The sequence below is a fragment of the Phoxinus phoxinus genome (genome assembly GCF_949152265.1).
Source record: "Phoxinus phoxinus genome assembly, chromosome: 2".
Classification (NCBI taxonomy): domain Eukaryota; kingdom Metazoa; phylum Chordata; class Actinopteri; order Cypriniformes; family Leuciscidae; genus Phoxinus; species Phoxinus phoxinus.
Genome location: NC_136877.1, coordinates 23181273 through 23202350, shown reverse-complemented (window position 1 = coordinate 23202350; position 21078 = coordinate 23181273). Strand labels below are relative to the sequence as shown.

The 21078-nt window shown below is 37.5% G+C and overlaps 1 protein-coding gene across 1 annotated transcript in view; it reads right to left on the bottom strand.

Moving 5' to 3' along the window:
• LOC306987797 (neural-cadherin) overlaps positions 1 to 21078 on the bottom strand; it is a 245577-nt gene that overhangs the window by 195337 nt on the left and 29162 nt on the right.

Genomic DNA, 21078 nt, shown 5'->3' with positions numbered 1-21078 from the left:
ATGTAAACCTGTTGTAGGAGACTCCAAAACAACAGTAGGAAACTTTAAAATAGCATAATAGGGGCCCTTTAATCATCCTGTTTCTGACCGTCTTGTGCTTTACAAACATGTGATTTTTTTTAAACAATTTTATTGAGAAGATTGATGATACTAGATCATCTATTCAACTACCTGATTATGATCAATCAGTCCAATCTACATGTTCTCCTGTCTTTAATCAGTTTGAGCCTGTTTTTCTTACAACACTGGTGGAGATTGTTGAACATTTGAAGCCTGCAGCCAACAACCTCAAAATATTATTCCTACTCGTGTTTTTAAACAGGCTTTTAGTGTTATTGGTCTGAGTGTCATGATTATAATTAATTGTTGTGTGGCTACAGGCTCATTTCCTGTCTATTTTAAACATGCTATAGTGCAGCTTATTAAAAAATCAAATTTGGATCTGTCAGTTTTTTCAAATTTTAGACCGATTTCGAATTACAGACCTTTTTGGAGAAAAAAATCAGTGCTTGAGGTTTCTAATCAGCACTTTTGAAGTCTAAATTTTTTTTTTTTTTTGATTGTTGATTCCAGAGCTTCTGTAATCTTAGTATTATTGGATGTTAGTGCTGCATTTAAAATAGATACCTTAGATCACACTATCTTGTTTTCCCGTCTTGAGCAATATGTCGGAATTCAAGGAATGGCCCTTCAGTGGTTTAATTAATATTAGCTCCTCTCACCTGTGGGGTCCCTTTAACCATTTAAAGGTCCATTCTTGAGCCACTTATTTTTTCTTTATATATGCTCCCTTTAGGATATATTTGTAAGAACCATAATGTTTCTTTTCACTGCTATGCAGATGGCAGAATAACAAGAATGCACTAACTCCTCTTTTAGAGTTTCTAAATGATATAAAAGGCTAGATGTCTTACATTTATTTTAAACTCAATGAAAACAAAACAGATTATTACAATTGGACCTAGGGATACATTTAATCTTGGTCCACTGGCCTCGTATAATAAAACGGTGGTGAAGAATGCTGTTGTCAAATACAGCTTTTTCCACTTGAGACTTTTGGCTAAAGTCAAGACATTCTATCTTTCAAGGACCTTGAGGAAAAACATTAATGTCTAATTAATTTTTTTAAGGCTTGATTATTGTAATTCTCTTTATATATGACAGTGCTGTCACGTTTGCAAGTAGTCCAAAATTCAGCCGCTAGCATGCTGACAGGTACGCGAAAACGATAGCATATTACTCCGTTTTTATTTTTCCTTCATTAGTTGCCAGTACGTTTACGAATAGAATTCAAGCTTTTATTGTTTTTGAATCAACAGCCCTATCATACACCTGGCGCAATGCAGCGGCAGGTGCAACGCAAGTGTTTTTTTGCTAGTTTCAGCCCGACGCAGTTATAATTTTCACGTCCTGCACCACGTTTGTTTAAATGGTAAATGCATTTGCGCCCATCTGTTCGCCCATGGACGTGTTGGTCAGAAAACGATGTGTGTGTTCAGGTGCATTGTTGGCGCGATGGTATTTTGAGCCAACTGAAATAGACTGTCCCATTGACCAACTGAAACTTGGTCCAAAAGTCATTGGCGCAATTTTCTTTTTGTTATTTAAAGAGCATGTTAGTAATGAGCGCCTGTAGGCGGGTCCACAACGCGCGTACACTCTGCTTATTACACACACATGCAGCAGCACAACTAACCTAACAACTAATCTGTTTGCACGCTTTAGCCTCGCGCACAAGCAGATCCGTTTGCTCTCTGGAGAGGCAGGTATTCAGTCTTTCCGCTTGCAAATTCCACCATGTAAATAGCGAATCCGCCATGGCATGAGCACAACTGGCTTTTAAAGGTTACGCCCAAACGCCCATGTTACGCCCAAAACACGGCCATTACTCATTAAGAGAATATGGACAATACTAATGTACAATGCGCTGGGCGCGCCGGCCATTTTTCCCATCATTAAACTAGCAAAAGATGATTCAGACATGCCCTTAGTGTACTTGCGCCGTGCGCTTTAGACTATGTGCTTAGAGCATTAAAATGGGGCCTTTTTGGTAGCTGACTGTGGAATCTTTTACTCCTGCAAGTTAAAGCAGCTCCAACTATATAGTTTTAAAACTCTGTTAAAAACATTTATTATCTCAGGCTTTTAATTCTACTGGGTATTGAGGCATGTTTAACATTGATTTCTGTTTGAATTTACCTCTGTATGTCCAGTTTTATTTTTTTATCTTTGTACAGCAATTTTAGGCAACTGATTTATAAATAAACTAAGTAAACTTAACACCAACAGGAGCAGCACTCTAAATTTAATTGTATGCAGTGCTATACAATGACAATTAAGGCTTTCAATTCCAATTATATATATATATATATGATGTATGATAGTTGACCTGAGCTGGACAATGACTTAATTTTTTGATGATCTTTACAACAATCTTTAGCTGAACAACAGCCGAAGTACATTACTTTTCTGTTATTACTGTAAAGCTGCTTAGATACAGTCTGTATTGATTGTTGTTTATTGTTTATTTATTAAAGGATAGCCTCTTGAAATGCAACATCTCATTTTCAAGAGGGTCCTATAAACACAAATACAGAATACAAAAGACAAATCATAAGCAAAAATAATTATTAACAACATTACAGATACACCTACAAATTAATTCATACATAACTAAATTATCTCACCAACTCGCACCGACCCATCAACTAACATAAAGTAACATATTATACATTATACAGAGTAACATAACATACAACATTGTATAAAGTGCTATATAAATAAAGGTGACTTTTCAACTAAACTTGCTTCTAGGTTTGAATTCAATAAAATACTGCAACTCAGTATATGTATTTCCTTGCAAATCCCTTGATAAGAAAGTATCTACCAAGTCTTTCAGAAATCTTTCTTTCACTCTCTCCTATCCTGTGGGTTTAATCAGTGAATAAACTCCAGTCTCAGTCACCGGTAATATGTTACAATGCCCGATGCTTGTAACCAGACCCAGCAAGCCTGACAGACTGAAAATGGACTCCATCACTGATCCCTGACAGACAATGGCAGCCCACAATGTACCCCACTCAAACAACATTTTACAGTAACCATGCCCTGGGGCTAGAACTGTACTGAAGACAGAGAAGAGGGAAGTGTGTGTGTGTGTGTGTGTGTGTGAGACGGGATGTCTGCAGAGGCAGTAGTAAATGTGATTTCAGCCCACACTCAGCCAACCAGAGCTGTTGCCTGATACTGAGTGTAATTGAATAAGGCAAAACCAATAAAAAGAAAAAAGAGAGTAACTGAGAGACTGAGGAGGAGGGATGAGGAAAAGAATGAGAGAAAGAGAGAGAAAGACAAAAGAGGGCTCAGATCACAATACTGTCATGTTCATATTATCAAACATCAGATCTACTATCAGATCCTACACCTGCACTGGTGTTATACTGTAGATCTTTCACCTGTTTAGTTTCACATATTTGGAAATCTTGCACCTGCTCTGCTGAAAAAGAAAAAAAGAGAAAGTGTCTCATGGTGAGAACTTTATATTCCCCGTGACTCACACAGTTAGCTGATTCCTTCGAACCCAATTAGCAGGGCCTCAGCTGCCCAGTGTCCCTTGATAAGCATCACACCTCTCTGTCACACATCCACTCACACACACACACACGCCTTTTACTTTCATCTCACTTTCACCTCACTTATTGTCTGTTCCTGTCACTTCCTCTCACTACGTGGTTGCTTTGTTGTGTTTGTGTCATGTCCAAAAATAAATGAACTAATTAATCACTATGGTCTCTGAAAATGAAATGCAGGAAGTTCATATTTTAGTCATTATTGCAGCCTTGTTAGACGTGCATTGTGTTAGTGAGAAGAGTGTTCACATGATCCCACCAATCACAACACAACAGGTCTGGAATGAGAGACCATATTCACACCTAAACCACTCTTTTTCCTATAATGCAATTACATTTTCAATACAATGGTGATCCATGGTGATTTTTCAATAAAAAATAATAATAGAAATACTGACATTATTTACCTAACAGTACACAGAAGTCACGGTTCAGTCCGTACCTCTGTTTTGGGGCCACGGTTCGGTACAGCAGGAAAAATGGCCACACTTTAGTTAATAGGGTACTATTAAGGGATGCAGAGTATGGTCATGCAGAATAAGGCATTAATATGTGCTTTAATTATAAGTAATAATAAACAGCCAATATCCGAGTAATAAGCATGCTAATAAACAGCTAGTTCATAGGGAAAATTGGAAGTGTTATTGGAAAAAGCAACAAATCCACAATTCTAGGTTTCTTTCATTTTATTTTGAACAGACTTTTTGTTTTACTTTGAACAGACCATTTATAGTCCCCCCTGAGGTAGTTGGAACAGTACAGCCTCCTTTAGTGTATTAACCAGTAAACAGAATGCACTCTTGCATGGGCCATTTTTCTTTGCAGGGCTGATAAAAAACAAAAGGTATTTGGTCACAATCAGCTACAAAACTGAAAAGCATTGTGCGTTATAAAAGTACAAAATAAATAGAAAAATAAAACTTGTGCATTAGGAGTGTTACAATTTGCTCCACTTAAACTATATTTAAATATTCAAAGCGTAAGCCCAACCCTCCTATACTTACATTTCCATGTTCCATAGCCTCTCAAAGTATACACTTGTCCATGAGCACAGAAAGACGCATTCGTCACATGCAAACTATCTAGAGGACTTGTTTTCAAGCGCTCAAGCTAAACAGTTTGGTTTTCTACATTCTTCAAAATATCTTGTGTTCTGCAGCAAATCATGGTTTGGAACGACATTAGGGTGAGTATGGGTGACAGTTTTCCTGAACAATCCCTTTAATCCTATAAAGTCTGCCTACAGTATCATATTTAATATGAAAATTGCTAAGGCCTCTAAATTATCAACATGATCAAAACTTTGCTGAAAAAAAATAAAATTATATATATATATATATATTAGGGCTGTCAAAAGATTAATCGTAATTAATCGCATCAAAAATAAAAGTTTGTGTTTACATAATATATGTGTGTACTGTGTATAATTATTTAGATATCTAAAAAAACACACAATCATGTATACATTTAAGAAAAATTGGTTATATATAAAATATTTATATAATATAAATTATATAAATGTATATACAGTATATACATGCATTTTTTTCTTAAATATATACATGAATGTGTGTATTTATACATAATAACTATATATATATACACACACACACACATACATATATATATATATATATAGGCTATATACACACACACACACACACACACAGTATATCTGATGAGTGATTATAATCAATGTATTAATATTTATCCTTCTACATGATATTAATGAGTGCTTCAAGCTTATGCAATTTTACGTAATCATAGAATTATTACCTGTTTGTTTAAAACATATTTAATCTTCTATCTGAGATAGACATCGATGTCACGGGGTCACTTCAGCCTGTCGCTTACATGACCAATTCTTAGTTAAAGCACTTTATTTACTTTTCATCTTTAATCACTAATGATGAATATTGTTTGTACCTTTTACTGAGAGAAAGAGCAATTTATCAGTATGTTTTGAGAAAGTTTTGTGTTTAGAGCAAGAGCTCGACCAACTCCAACCTTGAAGAAGCTGTGTATCCTGTGTATCTGTGCGTGTGCACTAGTATTCTTTGTTACAGATCAGCATTGGTGAGGTGAACAACTGGCACCCTGGGGAGGTGGAATGACTTGTTTTCCTCAACATGCTGGCGGCTAGAAATGACCTCGTAGGGTCACTTCGTGCCTAAAACCAGGGTCCGGATGTCATCTGTCAATATACTTTTGTCTATCAGTCCATGTGTGGAAATGTTCTAAGTTGATCTATTTCTTAGCCAATCAGAATCATTCAACCTGAAGTATTGATGTAGCTAAGTTACCTTAGTGAAAGGTATAAATATCACATACATTTGTGGGCACTTATTTACAGTCTTAAATTATTATTTAATTGTATGCATTTATGATACATAAAATTCTAGCTATGAAATTAGCCTTACCAAGACAAAGGAGTCAGCCGATTTATTTCCAAGAGGTTTAACATGCCATTTTTTTACCAAAGAATGAGATAAAACATATCATATGAGATGTGATGAAAGTGACATTGTGATAGGCGTGTTCATAAAAAAGAAAAAAGAATTGCATATCAATAATTTGTTAATTTAAATATGTCAGTGCCTATAATACTGAAAAGATGTATAAAAGTCGTAGAGGAAAGGAGAGAAATTAGCTCCCAGCATACGGAGCTGCTGTTGCAGGATTAATAGCGGGTGAAAGGGAATTTAACTTTATGTCTGGATAAACAAATGAGTTTTCAGTCTAGATTTAAACAAAGAAAACGGGTCCTGAACATTGCTAGAAATGCTATTCCAAATCTTAGGGTGTGCACTACTAATCACAGACTAGGTCAACCAATTACAAGATAACTTTGCACCCTTACTCTAGCAACAACCCCAACATTCGATTCTCACTGCACTGATGTGCACAAAATGGGCACTTTGTTAGCAAGCTGGAACTTTGATGGGTTTTCTTCGCTCCCACTTCTCACCACCGGTGCGGTGTTGTTAGCAAATTCCTCGGCAGTTGACACTCTCACGCTTGTCACAGATCATGCACACACCTGACAAAGGTGAAAAGGTATTTAACATATACTGTCTTTATGTTGTTTCTTTGTTACATTCATTTGGAGATTAACTGAAATTACATTATAAAAATATATTAAAATCTTTAATGTTTTTAATCGCAAATAATCACAGAAAATGTGTGATTAATCGTTAATTATTTCAATCGATTGACAGCACTTGTCAAGACAGATTTTTCTGGTGTCTGGACTGCAAGGGCTTGGGAAAATACACAAACGATTCCATATACTGGTATTTTCTACTTCCTGTGAGAATACTGTACATGTTCAAATGTCACATCCATTACGCTATAATTTACCAATGATTAATTTGTCATTTGTCACTTATCCAAAGTGACTTACAGTAAACTTATTACAGTGACAGTCCCCCTGGAGCAACACAGGGTCACTAATGGGCACACTGGTGATGGTTCACAGATTGCCTTTCAGATTGCCCAGATTTTTACACCCTGCAAAACACTATTACTGTATATACAATATCAACAATACATTCACAACATTTTCCAAATCAGTTTTCAAACTAACATTCATCACATTCCAGATTACATAAGAGTGAAAACTTTTTCAAAAGGTTGAAAATGGTTTGCTCTTGACAGATGGTGCAGTGTACCGATATCATCATTGTGTATGCATGACGATGTAGCTGGTCTACTTTGTGGCTACTGATCGTGCTGGTCAGGATGCCCGTGTAACTATTCCTACTGGCTGGTAAAGTAGAGGACGGCAGCCCAGTGGCCGCCTCCTGTAGCCAGAACACTTTCCACTGTAATGGCCATTAATAATGCAGTCCTTTGCCTGATTATTGTGCACGCATTGTGTCTCTCTCTCTCTCTCTCTCTCTCTCTCTCTCTCTCTCTCTCTCTCTCTCTCTCTCTCTATATATATATATATATTGATATATATATATATATATATATATATATGAATTAACATCTAACTCACTTCATGAACTGCAAATTACTTTCGGTCATATTCAAGTCGATATTACCATGAACCATTTTTGTTTTATTAGCAGGTTTGTGAGACTTAAATCAGTATATAAATACTGCCTGGTCGTTCGTATGACGACATGTAGTTCAAGATGCACATTTTGAAGAGAGTTAAGTTGTAATAAAATGGTCAAATGTAAATCGCCATCAGATCACACACTTAGAGGAAAGGGTTCTATATAGAATCTTAATGGGTTACGTCAGGCGCTTCATTTATAGAACCTTTTATGGACTTGGTTTCAATCAGCTCATTTTGTTTTAATAATTTTTTTTTTATGTTAAAAAAATTAAATGTTGTGAATTAAACAGCTTGTTAAAATACTTTATCACTAGAAAAAACGGTTAACATAACCGTTAAACATAACAGTAAATGATTTAACCCTTTATGTACAAAGATCGCTGACGGCCCGAGATTATTATTGTTCAACATTCACTGCACTTTAAAATATCACACTCTTACTTGATTTGGACACACTGTATTTGACCACTGTTTATGATAAAACTAGGTTGCATTGACATACATTTCTTAAAGGGCACCTATTATGGAATTTTGAAATTTACCTTTCATGTAGTGTGTAACATAGATCTAAGTGAACAAAAACATCCTGCAAAGTTTGAAATATGAAAGTGCACCGTATATAAAGTTATTGTCTTTCAAAAGTGAGAGTCGACTCTGAGTCATTTTTATGAATCGTTAGAAGACCGAAGCTTTTTCTCTGACTAGATGACGTCAACTTGTCAAGTTATTTGAATACGATACGCCCACTTATTGCGCTCCAAGGCCAGCAGGGAAATATCATGGCGACGAGACGCTGTGTTCTGAAGTGCGGCTCAAAAGCAAACTTTTTTCATCTGCCCAAGGAGGAGCATTTGAAGACTAAGTGGCTACAATTCACTATACCACAGAAGTATAGTCCGAGCCTTGTGCTTTGTTCGCGTCATTTTGAAGACGATTGCTTTTTAAATGCAATCAAACTTGGATTAACGAGCTGGCTGATATTGAAGGAAGGTTCAGTTCCAAGTGTATTTGCATCAGCTTCCTCCTCCGTATCACAACCTGTAAGTGTTATTAATAATTTTTGCTTTTATATTTTATGTAGCATGCTTAATAATTATTTAGTTTGTTGTGTAAGCACCGTTTAGCTTCTAGGTCTTCAATGGCAATTGTATTGAGATATGTGAAGTGTTTGTCGTTGTTTTCGGAGTTGTCTAAAGAATAGAGTAATACCTCGTAGTAACGTAACTGCATTTTTTTTTTGTAAAAACGTTATGTTTATGCATCGGGCTAATGCAAACAAAGACTGATTGTGCTTTTACAATATGAACTCTGGGCTATGCTCGCTAACATAACATTAAATTCTTTATCTTATTTTTCGTTTTTTACTACAAACTATAAAGCAGTGGACTATAATCATCATTATAATACAATTTAATTGATAAAAGCATCATTGTACTCCGTGTTAAAAATAAGTATTATCTCTGTAAACACTGCTGGGTCATCTGACCAATCAACGCAGATTAGCGTCGCACAGAGGAGGGGTTTGAAAAACGAGTCGTTGAACGAATCATTTGGGAGTCGGTGAGCAAATCAGGTAAAAATAAATGCATATTATACGAAAACAAAAGTGTTTTTTGTCATTGCATGCATGTAAAACTGTTGTTGGGGACTCCCACAACAACATTAGGAACATTTTAAATGTCATAATAGGTGCCCTTTAATGTATGTCAGGAGTGCAAAATGATCAATCTGTAATGTTTGATATGTTGAATAGAATATCAACACGCATATTAATTCACTCACGTCTGCTGCGGTGTGTGTTCACATGCTTGCACTGTGTTCCAAAATGCACTTGGAGAAATATAGTCATTTATTATCACATTTGCAAAATATTTTAGCATACAGAATACCATTTCTATTAATTTCCCACTGAATTATGTGATCTGAAGAGCTAAAACAGCACAGCGCTGCATGTCTGTTCTTCTCAGGTTTGCGTCAGTTATGACCTCAGCTACGCTCATTCAGTCTACACAGCTGTCAATCATTTTACGTGACCATAATTCTGAAATTAAGCATCACCACACTTGTGGATTCACTTGTGGTTATAAGTTGTTATACGACATACACAATGTTTTTATAAATTATAAAATATATATATATTCTTAATAGTAGACCGCTGACCGAGACCGCTGAAAAGATGTGTCTCGGTCCACTTCCAAACGAACTCTGGTGCGGTTCGAATGAAATATAAACGCAGCACGGACCAAAGACAGGTAGACGAACCAAAAACGGGACATTATGTCACAAGATGCGACCCTAAAAGGAACAGAATGCTCAAGCATACCCTTTTTTTCTCATCATAGTCATCCTACATCAACATCACGTTGCCGATCGCAGTTCAGTTCCGAGAGAACTGCATCTCCTCAGAGCAGATTTTCATTTGTGTGTGTTCTTGCTGCTGTTTTGACACCTTTACATGTTTTATAAGCTCTTCACAGGTTCTCAGCTGGTCAAAAATTCCTTAGGACATTTGGATGCATCAGCGGTGGCTGCAACAAAAGCCACAAGAATCCATCCAAATCCATTCATAACCATGTTTGGAAACCTTAAAATGGATGTAAACTACAACACATCCATTTCATACCTATTCAGAGAAATAAGTGTTCTAAGTGACAGCTATTTGCAGTGCAGAATCTTACACAAATGCAGCTGTTGACATAAAAATGAATGCATGCATGACAGTTCAATCTTTTTCCATCATGTTTTGACACTGTGTTCACAACACTGCCAAAGGTATTCTGGTGCTGGTTAGGGAAGTGAGTAATGTGCTGGTAAATCTTTAAAGACACTGTTCTAACTGTGTGCTTCACATTATGAAAATGAGTTTCACAGGGCGAAAGAAGGGCAGGCTACACTGTGTGTGCCACCTCTGATGCCAGGAGCCAAACACAATACTGGAAAAAGCCAAATTGTAATATCCTCCTCATCTGAAACGGATAAATGTACCCTTTCAACAGACACTCCTTGTTCTGAGTCTCCGGTCTGTTCTAGTGCTGTAGCGGCGCGTTGATGACGTCGACGATTCAACGTCAAAATTACGTCGACGTCATATTTTTTCGTCGACACTTTATTTATTTTTTGCACCGTTCCAGGAGGTACAGCTCGACACACACGGGAATTCCCAATTGTCAAAGTACCGGTCGGTACTGAAAATGTACCAGTATTTCTGTAGTAACGTTACCGGGTATATTCGATACCCACTAATAGGCGCTGCTTTCTGTCACTTCCGTGTTTATCTAAGGCTCCAGACGAACTTTTTTACTATGAGCACTAGCCTATACCACGATATAGTGTCTGTGTATATTAAACTGCAAAAAGACTATTTAAATATTAACCCTGCATGTTCTGCTTGTCTCTGTGTGAATGGATGGCGCAGACGCACGGTTTCATTTACCGCGCACACACACAAACTGAAGATCGAGTGACACTCGAGCTGTTTTCAGTCTCTGCTGCCTCACGATATGATGACATGATGAAATTCATCTCCAGAGCCACTCTGAGAGTCACTTCATGAGCATTTTACCGTTTTGAGAAAAACTATTGTCATACACACACAGAAACTCAAAGGTCTTCACGGCAACCCGTCAAAATAAAAGTTTGGTTTAACTTGACAGAAATAATGATATTAGTCTACTGTACAATAGATGTAGCTACATCTCCATGTATTAAAAATACTACTACTACTAATTATAATAATATGATAATGTGTTCATAGAAGGTTGCTTATTTTTAAGTAATATTTCTCAATATTTGCGTTTTACAGCATGTAGCCTTCAATGTATTATTTACTTATGATTACTGTCATAAATAATAAAGTAATTGTATCTATCTAACGTTAGCTAACTCATGCTGTGGTCGTTTACGAGTCAAATACATAACGTTAGACTAACGTTAGCCAGCTTATAGTATCATGATTCAGTACGCTAGTTCGCCAATGTCAATTAACGGAGCCAAGCAATGTCCAGGCCAGAGTTTTTATTAATCGAGCAACATAAAAATAATTGTTATATTAAGCATCCAATTAGTCGTTAGATTATTCGACTAAGCGATAAAATAATCGCCCAACTAATCGTTTTATTAATAATCGTTTACCCCAGCCCTAGTCTGTTCGGAAAGTCTCTGGCCTGGGCGATGGGAGGTAAGAGCAGATACAAGTTCTGCGTCTGTGGCCCTTCCAGCAAGACAGTAACAGACACACCAAGTTTTGAGTCTCCAGCCTGTGATGGGGGAGGCAGCTACAGACACAACCACACTGCGAGTCTCCAGCTTGTGAGGCAGCAACACATACGGCCACATTCTGAGTCTCTGGTCTGTGAGGGGTGTTTAACAGACAGACACACACACTATGTCCAGAGTCTCCATGCCAGAAAGACAAAAGAGGATTGACAAATATGCAACAAGTTTAAGCTCCAGCAAACAAGCCTTCACTTCAAAGTACCTTCGTCTGCGTGTTCTAGGAGATCAGATTCCCAGAGTGTTTGACGTTTAAGGTTTTTGAAACTGATTCCCCCACGGACCGCTCACTCAACCACGTGGAACGTAAATATCACAACCAATTGAGATGTTTTAAATAGCTGATACCAATTAATAACAGGTATTCATTATTTGATTTTTTTGTTTGATGCACAGGATTCTTCAGCTTATTAGTTTCGGAGAAACAACAGTTAATCTTTTCATAAGATAACGTAACTCTGCCATGGACACCCAACTTAATCTATTGCATCTTATGCACTTTATTGATTTATTATTCGGAAATAATTTAGCAGTTGTGTTGATTGCTCTTATCTTTTTTCTAACAAAGCTTATTTTATTACACTTGTGTCTCATCTATCTAAGTGGCTCAAGTGATCTGATATCTCACTAATCCTTAGGATTGGTAAAATGACAACCTCCCCCCAGTTTACATACTGTATATATATATATATTTATTTATTTTTCTCAACCATATTTGATTGTTCTTTACTGTCAAGGTGTAATCAAAATTACAAATGTATTTACCATTCCCATACCTATTCAATGGTATCACTTTACAATAAGGTTCAAACGCATTTGTAACATTATAAATGTATTTACTGTCACTATTGATCAATGTAATGCATCCTTGCTAAATAAAATTATTAATTTCTTTCAAAAGAAAAAAAATAAATACTTTTGAAAGGTATTGTATAATGTAACAACAACTTTCTATTTCAGATAAATGCTAAATTAAATCTTTTAAACTTTTAATTTATCAAAAAAATACATAACTGTTTTCAGCATTGGTAATAAGAAATGTTTCTTGAGCAGCAAATCAGAATTTTAGAATGATTTCTGAAGGATCATGTGACACTGAAGACTGGAGTAATGAAGCTGAAAGTTCAGCTTTGCATCACAGGAATAAAATAAAACATAAATATATATTTTTTGTTATTTTAAATTGTAATGATATTTCATAATATTACTGTTTTTGATGTATTGTAGATCAACAACAACATCTAAGAAATCTATCTAAAACGTTTGAACGGTAGTGTATAAACAAAAATTAAACAATACACATTATTGTACATCATTATATTTAAGACAATAATTAAAGTTATTGGTTTAAAATTTAATATGAACAAACATGAACAAGCAATAAGAAAGTGAATTTATTAATTAACATTAACCTAGTTAATTATTAAATGCCCTAAAAAAAGTGTCCATTGCTAGTTCATGACACCTAATGCATTCATTTCAAGTTAACTTGAACCTTATTGTGAAGTTTTACACAATGCTGCAGTTATACATTTACCATGAACTATTGCATTAACTAATGTTAAAGGGCACCTTTTATGGAATTTTGAAATTTACCTTTCATGTAGTGTGTAACATAGATCTAAGTGAACAAAAACATCCTGCAAAGTTTGAAATATGAAAGTGCACCGTATATAAAGTTATTGTCTTTCAAAAGTAAGAGTCGACTCTGAGTCATTTTTATGAATCGTTAGAAGACTGAAGCTTTTTCTCTGACTAGATGACGTCAACTTGTCAACTTATTTGAATACGATACGCCCACTTATTGCGCTCCAAGGCCAGGGAAAATATCATGGCGACGAGACGCTGTGTTCTGAATTGCGGCTCAAAAGCCAACTTTTTTCATCTGCCCAAGGAGGAGCATTTGAAGACTAAGTGGCTACAATTCATATACAACTATACCACAGAAGTATAGTCCGAGCCTTGTGCTTTGTTCGCGTCATTTTGAAGACGATTGCTTTTTAAATGCAATCAAACTTGGATTCGCGAGCCGACTGATATTGAAGGAAGGTTCATTTCTAAGTGTATTTGCATCAGCTTCCCCCTCCGTATCACAACCTGTAAGTGTTATTAATAATTGTTGCTTTTATGTTTTATGTAGCATGCTTAATTATTATTTTGTTTGTTGTGTAAGCACCGTTTAGCTTCTAGGTCTTCAATGGCAATTGTATTGAGATATGTGAAGTGTTTGTCGTTGTTTTCGGAGTTGTCTTAAAGAATAGAGTAATACCTCGTAGTAACGTAACTGCATTTTTTTTTTTTTGTAAAAACGTTATGTTTATGCATCGGGCTAACGCAAACAAAGACTGATTGTGCTTTTACAATATGAACTCTGGGCTATGCTCGCTAACATAACATTAAATTTAATTTCATTATCTTATTTTTAGTTTTTTACTACAAACTACAAAGCAGTGGACTATAATCATTATTATAACACGATTTAATTGATAAAAGCATCATTGTACTCCGTGTTAAACAATAAGTATTATCTCTGTAAACACTGCTGGGTCATCTGACCAATCGCAGATTAGCGGCGCGCAAAGGAGGGGTTTGGAAAAATGAGTCGTTGAACGAATCATTTGGGAGTCGGTGAGCAAATCAGGTAAAAATAAATGCATATTATACGAAAACAAAAGTGTTTTTTGACATTGCATGCACGTAAAACTGTTGTTGGGGACTCCCTAAACAACATTAGGAACATTTTAAATGTCATAATAGGTGCCCTTTAATGTACAGAACTGTATTGTAAATGGTTACCCATTTACGCATACAGAAATTATTTTAATACTTATAAACGGTGCATTAAAACCTGCGCTTACTCATATACGATGTGACACATATGATACTTGTGACATCTGTAAAGGAACAACAGCTCCTCATGTCGCTACTGTGTTTTTCTCGATCTCCACAGACTCACACCTCTTAATTCTACAGCTCAAAACATCTGTGACCTCTCGAAAATGTTTTTGCCATGGGCCAACAGGGTACTCATCATTAAATACTAGATTAACCTTATCAGCCTCACCCTGTGAAATAAACACTTACACACATGCGCGCGCCTCACAGCAGGCATCTGCTAATGTGCACCAAACCCTGTGAACTTGAGCGTGAGCTGTCAGAAATGGGGTTGGACTCGAAAAAGAGAGCGTGACACTGAGGAAAAGAAAATGATGGTGCACAACACAGCAGTGTTACTTTCTCTGTCACACACACAACTTAGATTTGTTAGGCACTTCTAATGTTGCAATAATCCATCAGGATAGTGGGCAGGACTCTCCCCGGGGTTGGCAGCCACTGAAGCAAGGCTCCCTCAGCTTCGCCCCTTTAGGTTTGCTCATCCAAGCACCAGCGTGCTGTTAAGCTGTCAGACACCGATCGAAGCCCCCCTAAGACGGGCACTGATCTGCCTTAACGTTTGGAGGTGCATATAACTCGCTGGCACACCCAAGCACCTGAGGCTCCCTGGCTGAATGAATCTGATGAATAGTTTCATTAAAGGCGAGGAGCAGCGCTCCTAATCGAGACTTCAACAGCCGCCATTAATGTAATTCTTCATTAACTCTAACCAAGGGCCAGTCAAGGTCCACTGCACTCTGTTAAGCATGACATGGCAGTGTGTGTGTGTGTGTGTGTGTGTGTGTGTGTGTGTGTGTGTGTGTGTGTGTGTGCGCGCGTGTGTGTGTGTGTGTGTGTGTGCATTAAGGTATAAAGCATGGCAGAGAGATACATGCAGTTCACATGCACACAAATATTAAATAATACAAAAATGCACACCAAATAAATACGGCATATTCATCGGAGATCAAAGGCAAAGCAGAATGGCGTGCTCTTGCATAGAACATTTATAAAGCATCCATGATGAGAGTGAGAAAAGGGTAAGGCCTCTTCAAAGAAAATACTTCTAAGGTACAAACAAGCACATATGCCTGCATTCATCTAATCTCCACAGACATCTCTGCATCTCTCTAAGAAGTACAATGCAAAGATAGACGGATGAATGCGGACATACATATGTCCCAGAGTTCAGATCCTGACCTGTTCAGTCTAAACACTTCAGAGAGCCCACTGAGAATGGTTGTAAATTGATGCCGTGTTTGGGGTGCAAACTGAAAAAAAAAGACACCTGCTTGGTACCACAGAGATCATTTTCAGTCCCCTAACATCCATCGCACTTATCGAGAACATCTCTAAAAATCTGACAACCCCCCCACCCCACCCCCCCCCAACCGGATGTCTCTTCTTTCCTCCGTTTATTTTCAGTAGATGGGAACACAACCTCTCCCCTCAGTTTCTTGGGAACTATGAATAAATTATTGGAGCAAAACAGCTATTACCCAGTTCCATTTCGAGTGGGATAAGCAAACACAATTCCCAATATCATGAATTTCTGATAGAGATGGTAGCACATGTGTCCTAGCCTTGAAAGCGAAAAAGCGTGCTCGCCTGATGTTTTAGCTGCGTTAGCTTTTTTTCCCCTTTTTTAGCCTTTTTAAATCCCACTATCCTTTTCCGAATGTAATACACTCAAAGCAACTCTTCATTTTCAATCCAATTTGCGACTCTTCAGGATAAAAGGCACGGATATGAGTGTAAGTGTATTAGGACTGGCCATGCGTTTGAGGTTATTAGGGAAGAGAAAAACAGGAGACATATCATACCCTCTTCATTATGAGATAAAACACTTACCAGTAAGCAGCCTCTTAATATCACACCTTCAGTGACCAGGAGTGAAACACATTATGGGAAGCGTATAAGCAAAGGGTTGCTTAGAAAAACAAAGGCTTGAATTAAACTAACACATAAAGCTTTATGTTAAATGAGACTCGCAAACAGCAGGTTTAACATAAAAATGTATGCAACAGGGTCAGGGGAATAAACTACTGAAATAATGAGCAACTACAGTTTTTGGCTGACGGGCTGTTTATGAGAAATGTAATATGTGGTGAAACAAAACTGTATGTGTATCAAATTGTTCATTACATTTTTTTTATTATCAATATCCATGATGACAAGACCAGCATTTCAGATGTGTTATGGATGTTGGAGTACCCACCAAGCTTTATTAGCCCCAGAATGTAGGACACAAAAGAGCTACAGGATATAAACACAGCGTGATCAAGCACACGAAGGCGGATAAGACGTACGAGTTGCTCGCCGCTATGATCGCTTCTTGGACGTTGCAAACATGAGGCTCTCAGTGGCAGGGTGACATGGAGCCTCTCAGAGAAATCTCAGCATGGCTAAATGCAATTAAAAAAATTAAGGAGTGGTTGTAAGATCTGTAAGATCTTGTTTGCCACTGTTCTTCTTAGACTATTTATGTATGCATGTACTTTTTGGAGATGGCGGTGGGGGGGTATGGTCGCTTTTTGAATGTGGGAGGGTAATCTAGAGAAGAAGAAAAAAATCTGTCATTATCTACTCAACCTCATGTCATTTTTTCCTTCTTGGGAACATCTAAGAAGATATTATGAGAAATATCTCTGTGTTTTTTGTTGGGGTTTTTTGTCCATAGAATGGAAGTCAATGTCCATCAAAACTGTTTGGTTCACAACATTCTTCAAGATATCTTATTTTGTGTTCTGCTGAAGAAAGTAAGTCATACAGGTTTGGAACGACACAAAAGGTTAGTAAAGCATGACGTCATTTTTATTTTATCAATTTCAGCCAGGTTTGAGATAGTGGTATCAGGTCGGTAGGGAGGAATAAGAACATGTAATCAAAGACATCAAAGTACATTAGTGAAAGTACAATTGATGATGTGAGCACCACATGAGGTGACAATTGTTCTGTCTTCTCACTGTGTGTAGCATTGAGAAGAAGCAGACAAAAAGCCTAAAGACAGCAAGAGCACTGAGTAACCATGGGCAAGTATTATGCCGATTGAAGAAGGTGGGGCCATGCTAAATAAAAAGAGCGTGTTTGATGTGGGCTATCTAAACAACAGGTGCTGTTCGCTCCACCCGCTGAGCTGTCAGATGGAGAAAAGTGGATGTTAGTGGAGGGTATCGTTGCAGAGTCTTTCGGGTCTCTGGTGGTGCAACCCACAGCTTGTCCTCTTTTACACCACCTGACATGCATATCCAGCTGAGATGCTAATTAGCAGCAGTGGCTAATGAGCTTGGAGGGGGAACACAAAGGCTACACAACATTTTAATCACCCAACATACTCCTGATGCAGTGAGTAGAATTAATTGAGGGGAAGAGTGATTTGGCGAAAGGTACCATGAGACGTCGCGGTGTGATCCGTCACGGTTTTCACAGTGGAGATAAGCAATCTACGCTCGGACACGGCCATATTCACTCATTCACATCACTCATTCACATGTCAGTCTATGCTGGCACAACCTCATTTGAGAGCCAACAAGCACATATGCTTAGAGTATCGCTGTCAAGATTATGCAGATTCATGGATCCAGCATAATGCCAAGGGCATAATTCATACAGCAGGCTGCTATGTGCAGCCGCACACACATGTATGCTCGCTTAATTGATTATGTAGGCACAGACTGTAGTCATCAGACTGTCCAGAGCACAAAGGACAAGAAAAAAAGAGTTTAATATGAACAAGAGCCTAAAATTCTGACATGCTCAAACATCTTTTAATTGCTTCCCGTTTCTGGTTCCCACCACAGCTAATTATTCTATACAGGAAAAAAGACCCTCATGTTGTGCCGGAGCCGTTTTCAACTGGTGGGTAATTTAGTGAGAGATCGCAATTCCAGTGTTTGGGTTTGAAAAGATCAATGGAGCAAAACTATGCTATTATGAGTTTGGATCCGATTCTTTTGTGATATGAGCTCCGCAACCCATAGTTCATCAATGAAAGCACTTGTTATCTCACACACTTTAGTTTAAATTATAGTCAATAAGTGCTTTTATGTGCACTTTAAAAGTTCGACTTCAGTTAGACGAAGAAACATTTCTTTTTAAAATGGTACTAGTCAATAGTCAATTTCATCCAGTAAGTCTACTTACGGTTCTAAGGAAGGACTGTGCATTTGTAATCACTTGAACGCTGAAAACGGTTTTTAGACAAAAACACACTGTGACAATACTGTGTCACAGGAACTTCTTTATTACTGTCCACAAGAAAATATACAGATAAACAGTTAGTGTTCAACTTTTACTTTACACTGTTCTCATCATCATTGGAGGGAACTGAAGCCACAAAAGCAGCTGATTTGGGTGACTCATATTCACATCTAGCCGCCTTCTCGAGTACAGGACAATCTGTTTTCCAGCGCCCATTTTCACGACAGTAGTTACATGACTTATGTAGATCAAACTTCCCAGTAGGAACAACTAGACTTAAGAGGAAAATTATTCAGAGATGTACTGTAGGCTTTCCTGTAGCTCAAACAGTAGTGCGTTGGCGCTAGCAACGCCAAGGTCACAGGTTCGATTCCCAGGGAAAGCAAGAACTGACAAAATGTAAAAAAAATAATGTGTACCTTGAATGCAATGTAAGTCGCTTTGGATAAAAGCGTCTGCCAAATGCATAAATGTAAATGTACTAGACCGAGCTGTGTCTCCCCGCGAGCGCCAGCTGAAAAAACTGCTTCTGTGAGAGAGTTTATCAGACAATGCTGCTGCTTCATCAGGTGAATTAACTTTTCGTTCACTAATCTGTGTAGCAATATTGTCAGGAACAGAGATCTTAAATTGTTCCAATATCATCAATTGAACCAAATCATCAAAAGTTATAATGTCAAGTATTTTCAAATTCTGCAAAAACTCTAAATGAGACTGCCTGTGTTCCTTTTTACAAGCCCTGAAACTAGGGGTGGGCGCTATACCGGTATGAACGTGAAAACCGGTATTATGTTGTGCCATGATATGGATTTTGCGATACCGAGGATACCGTTTCATATTCATAAATTCAAATTTTGTAGTTATAGTGTTTTGTTCAATTTGGTGCTCTTTTACAACTTGTAACACTACTAATGACGATACAGAATCGAGGCTGAACTGAACGTTTAATCTTCTTCTCTACTGTGTCTAACTCGCGGGATGCACAGGCATTAATAATCAAATACAGAGAGCATGGTAACAGTCCAAGTTAATAGAGCACAAACCCGCCTCTTTAAACACAGCAGCAAGAAAGCGCGCATATGCAGTTTGCGAACGCGTCGCGTGAGATTTAACAGAGCTGCCAACGCGTGACACTTTCACACACCACACATCCATTTCTCTCGCACAGAAAAATCGCGAAGCAAAGAGGACACGGAGACCGACAGACAAGACCGAGCAGGTTACTTATGATATAAAAAGTCTCTGTCAATTTTAGTACGAAATTCAAAAAATAAATTTTTCCGCTTTGACGTGACAGATCCTATAGCGCATCAGTTCAAGCAGCACGTGAACCGATTATCTCTACTAAATAAACACGAATGAACAATGTTGAAAGATACAGTACAACTTACCGAAATGTATATTCCTCATACATAATATCGATCAATCAGTGTTTTTCAACTGCGGAAAGAGGTCAATAACAGCTGGAGAACAATTATGTCATAACATGTACCTCAGGAAAGCCATTCATTGACCATATATAGAACGTTAGTTGGCTAGAAAAAATAGCTTTATAGAGTATTTAGCTAAATATGTGCTCTATATTACATATTTATTATATATATATATATATATATTACTTCATTAAATAAAGTTGTTATAATAAACGCATTATATTTAATTTGAGTTGTTTTTAACCTTAAAGGTGCCCTAAAATGTGAAATTGAATTTAACTTGCCATAGTTAAATAACAATAGTTTAGTACATGGACATGACATACAGTGAGTTTCAAACACCATTGTTTTCTCCTTCTTGTTTAAATCTCGTTTTTGAAAAACACCCCTGAAAAACGGGCGAATCTCCACATAACACCTACTGTGACGTAACCGATGGGATCATTAATATGTACGCCTCCAAAATTTGCATAAGCCAAGCCCTTTCAGAGATACGGTGCTACACAGAACTGCGCTGCGCAGGTGAAGCACACACGCACACAGACACACACACACACACGCACGCACGAACGAACGAACGAACGAACGCACATACACACAC